Source organism: Puma concolor, chromosome A1, assembly GCF_028749965.1.
Source record: "Puma concolor isolate L17-30 chromosome A1, mPumCon1.1.hap2, whole genome shotgun sequence".
NCBI classification, from domain to species: Eukaryota; Metazoa; Chordata; class Mammalia; order Carnivora; family Felidae; genus Puma; species Puma concolor.
In genome coordinates, this window is record NC_141667.1 from 19062395 (window position 1) to 19079448 (window position 17054).

Consider the following 17054-nt stretch of genomic DNA (forward strand, 5'->3'; position numbering starts at 1 on the left):
TCCATATAAGCTGCTGATTAACAAATTGACTTACATGCGTCATATATCTTTCAGGCTGTTTAGTGGGTATTCTTCAAGATCAATCACTCCCTAAACTAACTCTCTATGTTATTTAGATTTATATATACCTTGATTATCTTGATTTCGTGTTTGAATAGATGATGGAATTGTGTTAACATTTACATTTGAAATCAAGTTTTTAAAATTACTCCAAGAGTACATGTATCACTAATTATTGTCCCACCCTTACTGGAGATTTCCAGAGGTACCATCTAAACTACTCTCAGCAAATTGTAACATTTTGCATTACTGCATATTCAGCATTTTAAGCATATCAGCAGCACATGCCCATAGGGACTATATATTTTAAGATGCAATATTAAATCATTCAAGGCAATAAAATTATATTAATGTTTTAATTAGAGCATTAAATGGCTTCATTTGGTATTCCTGCTGTCACAAGGTCATTTAATCATCCTCTAACAACCTGACATTATGTCATTTTAGTCTATCTACTATGTGTAGTCTAAAATAAACACTTCCAAATTTTGGATTTCCCCCCAAATCTAAGTGGATAAACCAAGGTAAGCATTATATCTCTGTATATGACTCAGAGATCTCTAAAGCAACAGAACCAGGAGGATATAGAAAAAGATTTATTATAATGAATCAGCTTATGAAGTTATAGAGGCCAAGAAGTCCTAAGATCTGCTGTCTGCAAGCTAGAGACCTTGGAGAGCTAGTGATATACATGCTGGTCTGAAAGGCAACAGGCTCTAGACCTAAGAGCTGATGTTTCAGTTTAAGTCCAAAGGCCAGAAAAGATCAATGTCCAGATCATGCAGCAGATAGGAGGAGTTTCCTCTTATTGCAGAGCCATCCTTTTTGTTCTATTCAGGCTTCAAATGATTGGATGAGCTCTTCCCCCATTATTGAGGCAATTTTCTTTCTTTCTTTCTTTCTTTCTTTCTTTCTTTCTTTCTTTCTTTCTTCTTTCTTTCTTTTTAAGTTTATTTATTTATTTTGACAGAGAGAGAGCATGCTAGCTGAGGAGGGGTAGAGAGAGAGAATGCCAAGCAGGCTCTGTGCTGTCAGCATGGAGCCTCATGTGGGGCTTGATTCCATAAATCCCGAGATCATGACCTGAGCCAAAATCCAGAGTCAGAAGCCTCCCCCAGGCACCCCTTGAGGGCAATTTTCTTTACTCAGTCTAATTCAAATTTTAATTTCATCTAGAAACACCTTCACAGAGGATGTTTCCCAAATACCTGGGCACCCTGTGGCCTAATCAGGTTGACACATGATATGGACTGAATGTTTGTGTCCCTTAAAAATTAATATACTGAAGACTTAATTTCCAAGGTAACCACATTTTGAGGTGTGGCTTTGGGAAGTTAATTAAGTTAGATGAGATCATGAGAGTGGGGACCTCATGATAGGGTTAGTGCTCTCATTAGAAGAGACACCAGAGAACTTTCTCTCTCTCTTCCATGTGTGGACACAGCAAGAAGGCAGCCATCTGCAACAGGAACTAGGTCAGCCAGCTCTTCGACATTGGACTTCACAGCCTCCAACCTGTGAGAAATAAATTTCTGTTGTTTAGTCCATCTGGTCTATGGCACTTTGTTAATACAGCCTGAGCAAACTAACACAAAAATTAACCATCAAAACATGTAATCGTATGTAAATAAGAAGAGGAAGAGGGGAGCCTGGGTGGCTCAGTCGGTTAAGTGTCCAACTTTGGCTTAGGTCATGATCTCACACTTTATGGGTTCGAGCCCTGTGTTGGGCTCTGGGCTGACATTTTGGAGCCTGGAGCCTGCTTCATATTCTATGTCTCCCTCTCTTTCTGCCCCTCCCTCCCCTGCTCACGTGTTGTCTCTCTCTCAAGAATGAATAAAACATTGAAAATTAAAAAAAAAAAAAAAAAAAGAAGAGGAAGAAAATGCTGAAAACAGAAATGCTAGTGGGTTCCATAGAAAGGGTACTTACTGGGTAATCTAAACTGCAAAATAAGATTGCTTGAAGGATTTTAAAGGAGGAGTTTAGAAGCTGCCTTTAGAAGGCAGGTGCTCTTTCCTGCCTCAACATCAAAGCTGCAAGCAGTAGATGAAAAGTTACAGGTTCTGTTGGTTATAGACTCAACACAGTCAAAACTTTAATCATATGGAGTTGTTGATTCAGATATGTTCTGGGCTTACCCGCAACAGATACACTGAAACTGATGGTGTGGTGCCGTCGTGAAAACGGGATGTACACGTAGAAATGAATGCAGTTTGCCCTAGTCTAGTTCCCAGGATGTCTGCAAATAGCTCTATGCCCTAGCTACATTTCCCAAGGCAAGAGATTGGAAGATATTTTTCTGTAAAATTTTATTGGCCAATGGGAAATAACTCCAGAAAATGGCATTTGGGCCCCTCTGTTAAAAAAGTAAATCCAGGGCACCTGGATGGCTTAGTTGGTTGAGTGCCAGATTCTTGATTTCCCAGGGTCATGGGATTGAGCTGCATCAGGCTCCTTGCTGAGCTTGGAGCCTGCTTGAGAGTCTCTCTCTCTCTCTCTCTCTCTCTCTCTCTCTCTCTGCCTCTTCTCCTGCTTGCACGCTCTCTCTTTCTAAAATAAAATAAATAAATAAAAAAGAAAACGATCCTGCTGGGTTCTCATAATGCCCAATTAGCATCTTTGTGTTACATTATTAACTGTGAAGGCACAACTATGCAATGTTTAATGTTTTCATGAACTTCTTAGTTCTTTCCCTGCTTGGTACAAGGCAGGGTTGTATTTTCCTACTGATTGAATTTAGGCATGGAGCGGACTGCTTTGGTTAGTAGACTGTGAGTCGAGTAGATTTTTTTCTTTCTGGACAGAAACATTAAAAGCTTATTTCTGTCATAGTCACTGGCCATGATCTATAACCGCCACCCCATCAGCCAGGTCACTGAGTGAACATAATGATAACACAGAGCAGATCCCCAAAGCCAACTTTGATGAACAGATAGTAAGAGACTTAAATTAAACTTTACCTTATTGCTAAGAATGTGGAGACATTTTTTTATTTCAATATAATGTACTTATCCTTACTGACATAACAATGAAAATTCCCAAAGACATTAGAGGAAAACCTTTAATGAAAGACATATATCAAAGCAAATAAAAGGGAAAAGAAATAATTTACAGAAAAAGCAGATATACTTTGAGAAAAAGAAATTTCAAAATAGAAATCTTAGAGTCATAGAAAAAAACAAAACATGTTGGGCATTAAAATAAAGAATATTTAGATAACGAGTATCTCTTTGAAAATTAAAATAAGAAAGGAGACATACAAAATATGCTAAGACGTAAGTCGGGAAGTTCTCAATGGACTAGGGAAAAGTAAAGATTCTTTTAAAGGTAAGAATAAACTTACAATGTTAGCATTCTGCAACATCCTCATGAGTTGCACAATACAATTAAAGAAAGAGGAAATATAAATAAAATAAATAAGAAAACTTTCCAAAATTAAATAATACAAACGATTCCATATTGAAATGAAATGGCAATTGAAACATAAATAGCTTATCCTGAATAAACAAAGGATAAAAAAAGAATTTACAACCTCATATCAAGACACATCAGTGTGAAATTTGAAATTATTGAGGCAAGAAAATTTAACTGGCTTCAAACTTCTTAAGAGCACAACTGAAATATACAATGCCAAAGAAAAGAAGCCTGTATACAACTCTGAGAGAATATTCTTTACAATTCTAATGTGGTAAAGCCATCAGTCATGGGAAAGTGTTAACTACCTCCAGTGTGAGTATTCTCAGGAAGTTACTGGAGATGGTGTTTGATTCACTTGAGGGAATAAATTAAGAAAGAGGAAGATAAGGAATACTGTCATTGGGGACAGGTGATCCAGCAAAGGTGGAGGCAAATGAACTTTCAGAGAGATGGACAATGAAAATGCTCAGGAAGAAAGCTGTATAGAATGACAAAGGAAGACACCAGGAGATATAGCGCAAGGGGGAGTAAAAAAGAAAGAAAAGGAGGGAGGAATATAAGGAGAGAAGGAAGAAGAAAAGCTTTAAAACATTTTCTTTGAAAGTAATGAGATTTTTCACATCTACCCACGTTCTAAAGTTGATTCATAATAAGTACATAAAATTAGCAAATGAAAGAAATGAAACAATTATAAACTTTATTGAAGAAAATAGATCAATAGGAACAATGTAATCATAGCATTCCCTGTGTCTAAAATTCAAATATTTACTCAGAAAACATAATAAAAACATTGAACATTGATATTAAAAAGGTATAATTTTGGAGGGAAGAATTAGAAAAATGAAATAAATACATGCATGTAGGCAATACATCTTTAATACATCTTTTAAAATTTTTTAAAAAATGTTTATTCATTTTTTGAGAGAGAGGGAGAGAGAGAGAGAGAGAGAGAGAGAAAGAGAGAGACTGCAAATGGGTGAGAGGCAGAGAGAGAGGGAGACACAAAATCCAAAGCAGGCTGAGCTGAAGTCAGACACTTAACAGACTGAGCCACCCAGGCGTCCCGAGAATTTAATACATCTTAAACCTCATTCCATATTAATATCAATATGTAACATGTAAACATGTGATGAAAAGCGAGAAATGGTAGTAAATTTAGAAGTATGGAAGCACATAGCAGGAAAAGGAAGTTGGTGATTTTAAAGTGATTGTGGGGAAAATGAATTTAAAATGAGATCAAAAGTGAGTGGTGGATTCTTATAATTTTAAGCAAAAAAGTATTGTTTTTGATTTTTTATATTCTGAATATTCATTCCTCTAAAAAAATGCCATATGATAATTGAAATAACTAAACAGCATAAACGTTTTTTGAATATATAAATAAAAATATACTTATTATTCACCTTTGGGAAGAGATTTTGATAGAATTTGAATAAAATAAAAATAATGGTATTACTTAATGGAATAAATCAATCAGTCATGAATTTATTTGTGCATGCTTATAATATATTATTTTAATTTTTTTTTACTTTTCATTTTACTGGAAAAATAATATGCACAAAGTCCAATAAAATAAAACTCTGTCAAAAAATTATATTATAGTGACAATTTTAGGATATTTAGGACAACTTAGGACATTTATAGGATATTTTACTTAAAATATTCTTTGAATATTGTTATACAATTATTTTTGTAATGGATTCAAACTGAAAACCATTTTAAGAAAAATGGAGATAGAATTATTGAACAAAAGTCATAAAAGTATCTATACAGAATATCCATAATTTGGTTAATTCACAGACAAAAGATCTGAAAATGTAGGCTCCAACTATTCATGTTTACCAGCGCTTGAAGTTCACACTTACTAGTCTATACAGTTCTTAATATTGTATGTTTCTTTACAAAGAAATTTTACATCTCAAGAAATCATATTAAATCTTTTAAGGATCAAAATGAAAACCATAGACAAAAAGTTTAATTTTCACATTTTGGAGAATCTTGTGCCCACATTAAAGGCTCAAAATTCAGGAAAACGTAGTGGCATTGAAAAGAGCAATGGGCATCCCAATAATTACGACTAAAGTCTGTGACTGAAGACTTAGATGTAGCCTCAGTCCTTCCTCTGAATTTCTGATGGTCTGTAGTAACTCCAGAGGATAGACACATCCCTGAGGAATACAAATTTTACCACAATGGAATAGAAATATGTTTCTGTTGTGTCCAAAAGAAACTAAACGGCTATAGTATAATAAAATATAATAAATTATACATTTACCTTTTGCGATATAGAATCTTACTTGATAAATATTATTCAATTTGAACTGTAATTATTCATCTAAGTGTATAAACAATGAATACATTCAGATTGTGTATAAATAAAACTATAGATGATTACAATAAAATATTCTGGATATAAATTCATACAGTGTCTGTGTTATGTTAAAGTTTGCCTGCATGTATGTACTTATAAAAGCAAATATGGTTTATCATTTGCATACTAGCAATTAAATCGTAAAACGCATGTCAGTGTTGTATATGAAGGATTGTCTCTAAGGACTACTACTGGTTAGCCTGGTTTCATAATTATATATGCTTAATGTGACAATACAATAATTAGCACACTTGGTAATTTAGCTAATATTTCCCCTGGTCAGCCTGATTAAGGACATATACCATATATATTAGTTGTACTATGTCCAGTAATTATAATTTATGCAATGTGTAAATACACATAGTTTAAAGGATGCAATGCAGTGTTACATAATGAGTTATAGAAGAGAAGGGTAACAGAAATCAGAACCCAACAAGGAACTATACTTAATTCTGCCCTAATAATATTTTTTGCTGCAGATATTGACTTCTAGTAAATCTTTTGCATGCCATTATACTATTACAAATATGAAATTAAATACTTCTAGTATTTGTAAATGCAATATATTTACATTTATTCATCTTAATGTTAATGAGAAACACATGTATATTTTAGATCTGTTTCTAGCAAGCCTTAATAAAAATTTAGTACAGAAATACCTTGAGATTATTTTTCCAAGCTCAACAGGCAAATTTGTAAGTTTTATGAATCTGTTCCGACACAGCACTGGTAATGCAGATGTTTTATACAAAAGATATCCTGATCTTTCATTTATATTTTTCTTTTTAATCAATATCTATAAATATATTTCTTCCACTTACGATTCTGTTTTTGAAGCTAAACTTTTTTAAAAGTGTGTTTTACTTTTTGTGTTGTATGTTTTGTTTGTTTGTTTACTTATTTATTTTTTAATTTGAAAGCGAGAGAGCACATCTGGGTGAAAGGGCAGAGGAAGAGAGAGAGAATCTTAAGCCAGCTCTACACTATGCAGAGCCTGACGCGGGGTCTGATCTCAAAGACCCTGGGATCCTGACCTGAGCTGTAATCAAGAGTCAGATGCTTACCTGACTGAGCCATCCAGACACCCTTGTGTTGCATTTTAATAGTATATTTATTATCACCAGCTCAGGACTTGTTCTTCAGGATCCCAGAGGGCCCTATTTTAGGGATGTAATCTACCCCAGGACAGTTACTGAAGCTATAGAATTTGGCATAACTCTAACATAGGTGGAAGAACAAGGATCAGTTTCATATATTTCCTAACTAATTAGTAGTGTAAAAATATCAAATGAGTGGTTAGATGAAGACTATTTTGCATACTGCTAAGAAATACTCATAACCCATTGCTTGGGACCAGCAAAGAATAATTAGGTAAAGTCCTACCATTGACCTCTATTAGCCTTAGAATGTATAATGATGCATATCTTTTTTAATGAATTAGGGGAGTATTGTGTTTCAGAAATGATCAAAAGGTTTCTGATAAGAAGGTGATAAGAGGTCCAGGAAGATGATGGCTTACAACTGTTTGTAACTGCATTTAATTACAATTATTTGCAACTGCAATTAGATTTGACAATATGGATATGATTGGTAGTCTCAGCTAAAACTTTGTAAAGGAAAGATGGCTATGAAAAAAATCACCCACCCAAAAAGATGGTTAAAGAAAATAATGACAAATTTAATACAATATTCTAGGTAGAATTCTAAGATGACCCCTCACATTTCGTTCAGTGCTGAGGTGTACCTTTAATGTATAATCACTTCCCTTTAAGTGTGAATGAGGTCTTCAAATATGATGGAGTAGTCACTCCCATACTTAGGTTATATTATATAACAATAAAGGATAATCAGATCTATAATTACATTTTGGTATATAAGACTAGTTAGCAGCAGACTAGAGAGAATTGCAACACTGCCAGTCTTGAAAAGGTAAACTATCATATTGTGAGTGGTTCTATGGAAAAGGGCACATGGCAAAGACTTCACTGCAGTCTTTAGGAGTTGAGGACATCTAGGAAGAAAATGAGACTTCAGTCATGCAGACACAGAAAGTGAATTCTGCCAACAATTGCATGAACTTGGAAGAGGATCCCAGGCCTCAGGTGAGATCTCAACCCAGTTACTCACCACTTGGATTCCTAAACCCTGGAAATTGAGAAATAGCAAATCTTTGGTTTTATTTAAGCTCGAAATCTGTAATAATTTGTTATGCAGAAATGGAAAACTTGAAGTATCCAATATAAACAATGGATACTCAAAGGATAAGTTTCCTGAGAAGAGAATCACCCATTGCTCAGGTGGAAATATTTTCTTTGAGTAGAAAAAAGAATACAATTTCTATTATTAAATGAGTAAAGGAAGACAAAGCAGGTGCTATGACTTTGTCTACTTGAGATATGGAATGGAGAAAGGCAGGGTAAAGTTAGAGAAAGCTCTTTTGAAAAGCTTCAAAGACTTACTTACAGCAACTTTGAGAAATTAAACCAACTATCTAATCGGAGCATCAGAACCATAGCAAGAATCATAAAAGAAAATATCCTATAACGTCGAAGCAGAGACTTTTGGGACCCTGATTATTTTCTCCATAGCACAAAAAGAGAAATACCTATGTGTGCCAAAATAGTGGACACTGTAATATATCATTCAAATTCTACTTCAGCGTGGAAGCAATTTTCTCCCAGTTGCTGGGAGTGAAACCGGATGACATGTCTGGGCTTTCAGCCCTCTTTTTGAATTGTCATTTGCTAAAGAAATTTGCTCAATTGACCCCTCATTTCTGCATCCAGTGATTGATCTTTATGGAAGGACAAGATCTAGTCTCTTGTCCCACACAACACATGTCTCCCTGAAGTGCTATCCATTTTCAGTATCCCTGCACAGTCAGCTAAAATATCTCTACTGCATTGACATCAAGTTTCTCCCTCTGTCTAATCATGTTTTTTTTCTTCCCCATACATGTGGATAATAAATATACTGGATGCTTATTTTCATCTCAGATTGTTCTTCCTACGGAAACAGGTAGATTGTGAGATTGTTCCAGAAGTGGGCCGAGAAATCATACACCATGATAGGATATTGGGACTGGATCACTATTTGTTGGCTGGTAATAAGGACATCACTAGGTGGTTAAACATGGACAGTGCTTGTTCCTGATGTATGTTAGCAGTGTACTTGTTAAAATTTTCACCAGTATCAAAATATGATGTTATGCCATTGGAAAGACATGCACTAACAATTGTACTGTACTGGTGATTTGAGAAATATTGCAGAGGTAGTAATTATAAGGACAATGGAAATGGATGGCTAATGAAGAGAAAGAAAAAAAAAAACAGACTGAGAATGCTTAATCATTACTTGAAGTCTTTATGTAATTGCCAATGATAAATTTGGCAGCTTATGAAGAGACATTCATCTCCATCAGCTAGAGAGCAAACAAAGTTCAGGACTAGGCTCACAGAAAAAGCTGAGTTTTAGAGAAGTTTAAATTCTCAACCTAAACATACATGTTATGCTAAGGTCCAGGCTTGAATGGGAAAGAATGAGACCCTGTGACAAGAAATGGGGACATCTGTGATAATGCATTCGATATTCTTGAATCCCCAGAATAGCTTGCTTCTGAATCTCAAGAAATGGCTCATTCCTTCCTTTGAGTGCGCAGTAGTCTCTCCTTGCTGGAAGAAAACACAAACACCTCTTTCCTGAGAGTCAAAATGTTCTCCTCAAGATCTACCCTCCTAGTCATATGCTCCATAATTGGATTAAGCCAAAACTTAACCTGTCTGGTGAAGTTCTGGGTCTACTAAGGGCACAAGGGACTCTGAAGGAAATATAGATATAGATATATAGAAACATAATTTACAAAATATACCACCAGGAGAGGACCTTAGACACAGTACAAATATGCTGCTAAGTGTTGTAAAAACTCAGGCAGGCAATGGCCCAGACTAAGTGAAGTAGATGTATGAGATATTCCAGTGCAAAAATTGGAAGTATAGACCAAAATGTTCAGAGATAGGATATAGCAGAATGATTACGTTACAAAAGACTGGACCACCTACCAGATGACTCTGTCCTGAAGGGTGGCCCAGGAGATATTATAGTGACCAAATTAATACAGAATGCCCTGGTGAGAGGGTCCCCAGTGTCACTGAGAAGTTGAGTGATCAATCTGCAACTGGATTCCTTGTGTGGGTGGTATACTCTGTAAATTCAATATTTATATATCTGTATCTATGTCTCTATCTGTATCTCCTTTGATCAACTTTATGTTTCATTTGTCCCTTTTCAGACCTACATTTGCTCTCTTGGATCCTACCAGCACATATTGGATGGAGACAAAGTAAGAGATGCCATTTCAAAACTTGGCTTACTGATCGCAGTAAGGAAGATGCAATTAATTACAGAAGCCAGGTGGTAGTTCTTAACTGACAAAATCAAGGAGGGCGCAATCATTACTAGTGACAAGATTGGAGTGACAACCAAGGGCATCTGACCCTCCAAGAAACAGTAGAGGTAGTTAATCAAAAAACCAGCATCCCTGGAAGGAAGATAGGAAGCCAACAAGGAAACTGGTCAATCTATACAACCAACAGCTGCTAGTGATTGACAGCTTGCACTGAGCCATACTAATAAAAAGTCATAATCTCTTGAGAAGGTAAGGGAAGCCAGCAAAAGCAGATAAAAAAAAAAAAAAAAAAGCCAGATGTCCGAGGCCAGATACTCCCCTTGCATGCTTTTGGTACTTCTGTAATCTTGCTTGCCTCTTGCATCAGCAGACTACCAGAGTAGCACAACCGATAAGTGCTCCCCGCCCCTGTTTTTCCTTGAACCCCTGCAATCCTGCCCACCTACCCAGAAGCTGGCCAGGCATAAAAGTAGGCCAGCGCCAGGGCTCGGAGCTCAGCCTTTGGAGATGATCCGCTGGGCCGACACCGGTGCAGAATAAACAGTCTTTTCTGATTCCCAGAGTGCGTGTCGCTTGTCTCTTCCTGGGCACCGAGTATTTGCTGAAACAACTAGTTTACAGATCTGAGACAAAGAATAATTCAGTTCCTTCCAAAAGAATGGCCCTGAAACTTTAAAGTCAGTGGATATAACCATGATTTCCTCAGTTCTTCCCCAGTGGAGTTAGGGTCATTTTGTCAGGCGGGAATATACTGGGAAAGGAAGACATTTGAAACATTGATGGACTATTATACAATTTTAATTGATACTGATAGTAGAAAAATGGAGCTTCCTCAAAATCCTTTGTTAGAAAGAGAAATATATGGAAACTGAATAATAAATAGAATCTGCCTAGCCCTACCTCATCCTTGGTTCACTGGATTTATTTTTTTTTCTCTCAGCCCCTAAAGGACAACTTTAGTAGGTAGCACAACCTGCATATTGGTTTCTTGGATGGTGGGATAAGGGTGAGGAAGATCAAAGCAGCAGTCCTGTTAAGATTGTAAATTAAAAACAAATAAAAGATACCACACACAAATAAAAGATATTTGCGCTACCCTGAAAGATTTGAAAAGGATACAAAGGTAACTCTCCTTGACATACCTTGATTTAGTTCATCAGAGGTGTCTTCAAAAGCCAAACACAAGAGAATGACAGTACATTACTAAAGATTGAACTAATTAGTATCCCTAATTGCAGTTACTATGCTAAATATATGGTATCTTTGCTACAGAATAGTATCTTAACCTCAGATACATGGTGTGCGAACATTTTGCTTGTTAGATGCAAACTTTTTCATCTCTATCAAAAAGGGGGATCAAAACAGCTCAAATTTACGCAGGTAGGGAAATGGCGTATATATCCAATCTTGCACCAGAGCAATGCTAACTCTCCTACTTTGTCTAAAGAGAATTGTTCTGTGTGGACATTCCAAAGCATATCAAAATGATCCACTATATTGATGACATTTTGCAAATAAGGTGGGATGAGGAGGAAACAAGTGGATTGTAGGTCTTTGCAGGACAAATATGCTGTAAAATCCTTTGAGTTTTAAGGTTGCCATACCAGTGAAATGTTTAGAAAGCCAGTGGTCTGGGTCATGTAGTCCCATGTAAAGGAAGAATCACTGTGGCTCACATTTGCACCAGATGAAAGTCACAGTGCTCTGGGGTACATGCTGGGTTTTAAAGACTATATATTTTACATCTGGGATTTTGTCCTAATCCATATGTATGGTGTAATAAGAGCTGCCATGCTTGATGTATGTACATATATATCTTTTTCAGAAAACAGAAAAGTGTTGGAAACAGTAGGTTGTACACCAAGCTAGCACAAGTTTCTGCTATTTATCTTTGTCTTTGTCAGTCTCTCTTCCTGTCCTGTCTGGTCCTCGCTTTTTCTTTCCTCTTCCTTCTCTCTTTTTCAAACAGGCGGGGTGGGGGTTGGGGGTAGAGGTGCCTTGAAAACTCCCTGGGAGTTTCATGGGAGCTTTGAAAACTCCATGGGAAGAGTTAATCTAACGTTGATATTGTTTAGAATTGCCATTGCTTAGGTGGAAATGTAAACAAGGGTTAGCATTTTAAACTGTTTTCATTGTTGTTTTGTTTACTGTTTGCAAATAATCTTTTAAGTAGTCCATCTACCAGTCATTCTGGAAGTGTGGGTGTTAACTGCATCACCTGGAAACCTTTGGGAAATGCAAATTCTTGGGTGCCACCCTAGAGCTACTGAATCAACACTGTGTGGATGGGGCCTAACAATTTCTTTTCAATAAGGCTTCCAGGTGGTTCTGATGCAATACCAAAATTTGAGAGGATTGACATATTAACACAAAACTTTCCTCATTGTTTCTTATTATTTTAAAACTAACCTGCTTTTTCCTATTAAGATAGAAATAACATTAGTCCAAATTATTAAATTCTCATTGTAGATTGTTAATCTAAAAGTTTAATACTGATTTATGCCCAACATGAGATTTTATTTTCCTGAACAAAAGCAATTATCAGGATCATTGTATTTTCGTGTAATTGAGAACGTTATTTGAGTTTCCTCAAATACATACCAAATCATTGTGCAATACTTGTTTTTTTTCTATCATTCTATAATTAGCTCATTCCAGAAACTAAGTTTTTTAATGGTTCATAAAAATAAATGTAATTACACTCAGGTAAAGAAACAGGTTCAATTACTATCAATATTACCTTCACTTACAAAAAAAAAAAAAAAGAATAGTAATTAAAGGAAAGCAATTTAGATTTTTAGTTTATGAGTTTAAATATCTTGGAAACAAAGTGGGAATGAAAATAGCTTATAGAGAAATTGAGGTTGAAAACAAAGAAAGTGCCTTTCAGTTCCACAACACAGATCCTGCGGAAGTAGTGTATATAACCACCACCACCACCAACACCACCAACAACAACAATAAACCAGGGAAAAAAGTCACCTTCGTTATCCACTGGAAAAAGTTCATGCTGTGTCACATCAAGACAAGCCGCTATTACTGCACAGTAATTGGCAGTCGGTAGTGTGATCCTACTGTTTGTAATCCTTGTTATTTTATAGGCACTTTTGTGAGCTTTCAAATTATTTAAAAAAAAGTTTTAAATCTTAACATATTGTGTAAAATGCTCTTATTGGACCATTGTATGATTTAAGTTTTTTTTTTTTTTATTTCTGTAGTTGTATTAGAAGACATCATAATTCCTTTTATTTTCCTTTTCACAATAGCCAAAGGAGCTCATATTTCCTCAAGACTCCGTTTCTTTCAATTCTAATCCACCCTACATACATTTTGGGAAACCGTAGGGGGATATTCTTTTTGATCCCATGTGTTTATACTTTTGTCAACCCTTACTTCATATTTTAAAATATTTAAAGAAGCTCATGTGTCTTTCAGCCCAGTTAAAAGGTGAACTACTTTTATGGAGAACCCATGTCTTTGACTGTGTTTTTCATTTTTTGTGCACTTGGTTATTGATAAGCACGATTATTTGCATAAGAAGAATTGATTAAAAGTTGGGTTTACCTGCAGTCTCTCCAACAGTCTTCCTTTCTTGAAATATAGATACTCTTATTCATGGGAAGGTGACAGGATTCAAAGTTCCCCACATTTTCTCCCAGAAACCCACTGATCTAGCCAAAGAGCAGTAAGAACATTGAGAAGATTCATCAGCATCACAGTGATAGCCGGGCTCAGGAGAGGCTGTGGTATAATTAAGTAGTATATTCTGGTGCTCAGACCACCAGAAGGTATGCTACATGCTGAGATTTACCTCTAATGAATCTACAGGGAACTGGAGGTTCTCTGCGCCATTCTAAATAAGCCTTCTCAGATTTGCACGTACATTTACGACAAAGGTTGAAAAACATCATGCTGACAATTATAACTACGCAAATATTGTTAAAATTCAGGGCTAAAATTGCATGCTTCTTTTTTTCTTTTTTTTCTTTTTCTTTTGTGTTCTTTTTTGCCCCCAAGTACAATCAAATTTAGCTGGTCCATGTGCAGAGTTTTTTTTCATAGTAACAGAACAACAACCTATATTAAGAAGGCTTAATATTAAATTCACACATTTGGGAAAATCAGACACGTCAAAGAGAAAATCTTCGTAATAAAATAACACATCCAATAACACGTCCTTTCATGGATTGGACTGGATCTCTGGACAGTTTTTATCTGTAGATGAAAACTTTTTCAAAAATTCCACAGAGATTCTGGTAGGCCTATATATATATATAAGGGGTTGAGGCCAAATCTGTATTGAGGCATGTTGTGGGACATAGTAATTGCCAGACAGTACAACTAAGAGTCGGGTTTTGTAAACTGTTAAATCTATAGTGTTTTAGATAATAAAATCGATATTTCACAGTCTGTATAAGCAGACAAGAAACAGCAAAGGTAGCTATTAGAACGTGAAGCTGATGTCATAGCTGTTTTTTCCTGCCTTATTGAGATATAATTGATATATAACATGGTGTGATTCTGAAGTGTGCAACCTGTTGATTTGTTGCACCTATATGTTGCAGTATGATTAACCGCTTTTATTTTTAATTTTTATTCATTTTTTGAGAGAGAAAATGTGAGTGGGGGAGGGCAGAGAGACACACACACACACACACACACACACAATCCGAAGCAGGCTCCTGGCTCTGAGCTATCAGCCCAGAGCCCAATACAGGGCTCCAAGTCCCAAACCATGAGACCATGACCTGAGTCAAAGTGAGACACTTAACAGACTGAGCCACCCAGGCGCCCCTGATTAGCTACTTTTAAAAAGACAACATTAAGCTTCTTTTGATGAGTGTAGGGAAAATTTTATTCGGTATATTTTTCATATTTATGGTTTGGATGAATCTTTGAACATTTACCAACCAACTTAAAATGGGGAAGGGCTTTGCAGGTTGCCCTTTTTGAGGCAGGCCTGCTGTCACAGACAGCAAGCCTCTTTTTCGGATTTCTGTGTCACACTCGCTGTTCTCACGTCTCCTTTGGAAAGCTACCGTGTGGGTCATAAGCTGCCTACTTCTCAACTGCAACCACTGTGGGCAGAGACCTTTGAGGCTCTTTTCTGAGGTTACAATTGGGTTTATTGGGTTCATTCCTTTTAAGCACTTGTCCTCATCTTGAGATCTTGTGACCGTATCAACGATCCTGAAAGTCTCTGGAGATTAACCTGTAGTTTTCACCCCAGATCCTGGGGTAGCACCTCTACTGCTTCTGTGGGTAGCTTCATTAACTACGAATTCCATGTAACAGTAATCTTATATTAGTCACCTATTTGATTTTACTGCTATAGCAAACTTATTCTATAGCATCATTTTAAATCTGAATCATTTTAAATGAAGTGAAGTATAATTATTTTCAGACCCTATAAATCACTTGCTTTTCTGTCACTTGGATTTGTGTACACAGGGCACCCAGAAGTCATAAAAAATCTTGGGATTCAAATAAGACAAAATCCCTTTAGTGACTACGGTGATCAAAAAAATAAGCATGCTTCAAGTGCTTTTAGGGAGAGAAACGGAGATATTCAATGAGTTACTGAAGGTCATCTGTAACACAGCACAAAAACTGATAGACTATTACCTGGAAATTGTTGTGAAGGGGTTAAAATGCATATATATACTGTCAGCTAAGCATATAATGCGATTCAAATAAAAAATAGTCTTTTATTAATACAGCAATCTCACTTTTCACACTGAAATGCTTCCTATTATATGCACATCTATTTCACCCGTTTTATGTCTATGCTCTATTGAAAAATAGCTATGGAAATGGGGTCAGATATTTTATAATTACATATGATTTTTTTTATTGTTATAATACTAAATGGGTTTTTCTATAACACTAATAATTCCTGAAGATAGCTTGATTTCCTCTACTTATAAATATTTTTCAATGTTATTTGTATTATGAATATGTACATATCTTTATGTAAAAATTCCAAATCAGTAACATACGAGACAGACATATAATGCAGTTGCTTTCATTAGATAATTAAGAGCTTTCTAATGAAAATATTATCTCATTTGTTAGCATACTTTCAGTTTAAGAATTCACTGTCGTCATAGCTGAAAATACAAGAGAATTTGAAAACGTGCTTTAAGGAAAAAAATAAAAACTGTCAATGTACCACTTAAATTAAATACAGATGTCGACAGATTTTATACGTATGATACAGTCAACTTATCTTGAAAGTTATTTATTCAACAGATAAAGCGGAGAAACGTGGTAACAATGTACTTAAAAAAACTTAATGAGTTAAAATTTATTGCTCATAAAGAGTAAGGCAAAAATATTATTTCCATGAAGTGGTTCATACTCTGTAGAGTAAGGATCCAAAAGATACACTCTATTGTGTCTAGTGCCATAGCTGGAATTCCAATAAAATGAAAACATCTTTAGAATGATGAACATTTACACCCTGAATGAGGTTTTATTTAAGAGCAGTCACCATTGCAACATAAGGACCAATAATGCATCGCAGTTATTTCCTTCCAGAAGGACTTTTGTGTGAAGGCACAGTCCAAATGCTGGTAAACATAATTGACCACAATGGTCACAACAAAAACAATATTAAAATAAGAACTGCTGGGAATGATAAATGGCAACTTAAAAAAAAAAAAAAACAACTTATAATTTCATTATGCAATGTGTTCCTGAATAGATAAACACTGAGAAAGAGAACATAATATTTGGCAATGACTTTTTGTGTCTTTTTTATATAGTACTAACTCTCCAATGTAATTTAATTTTAAG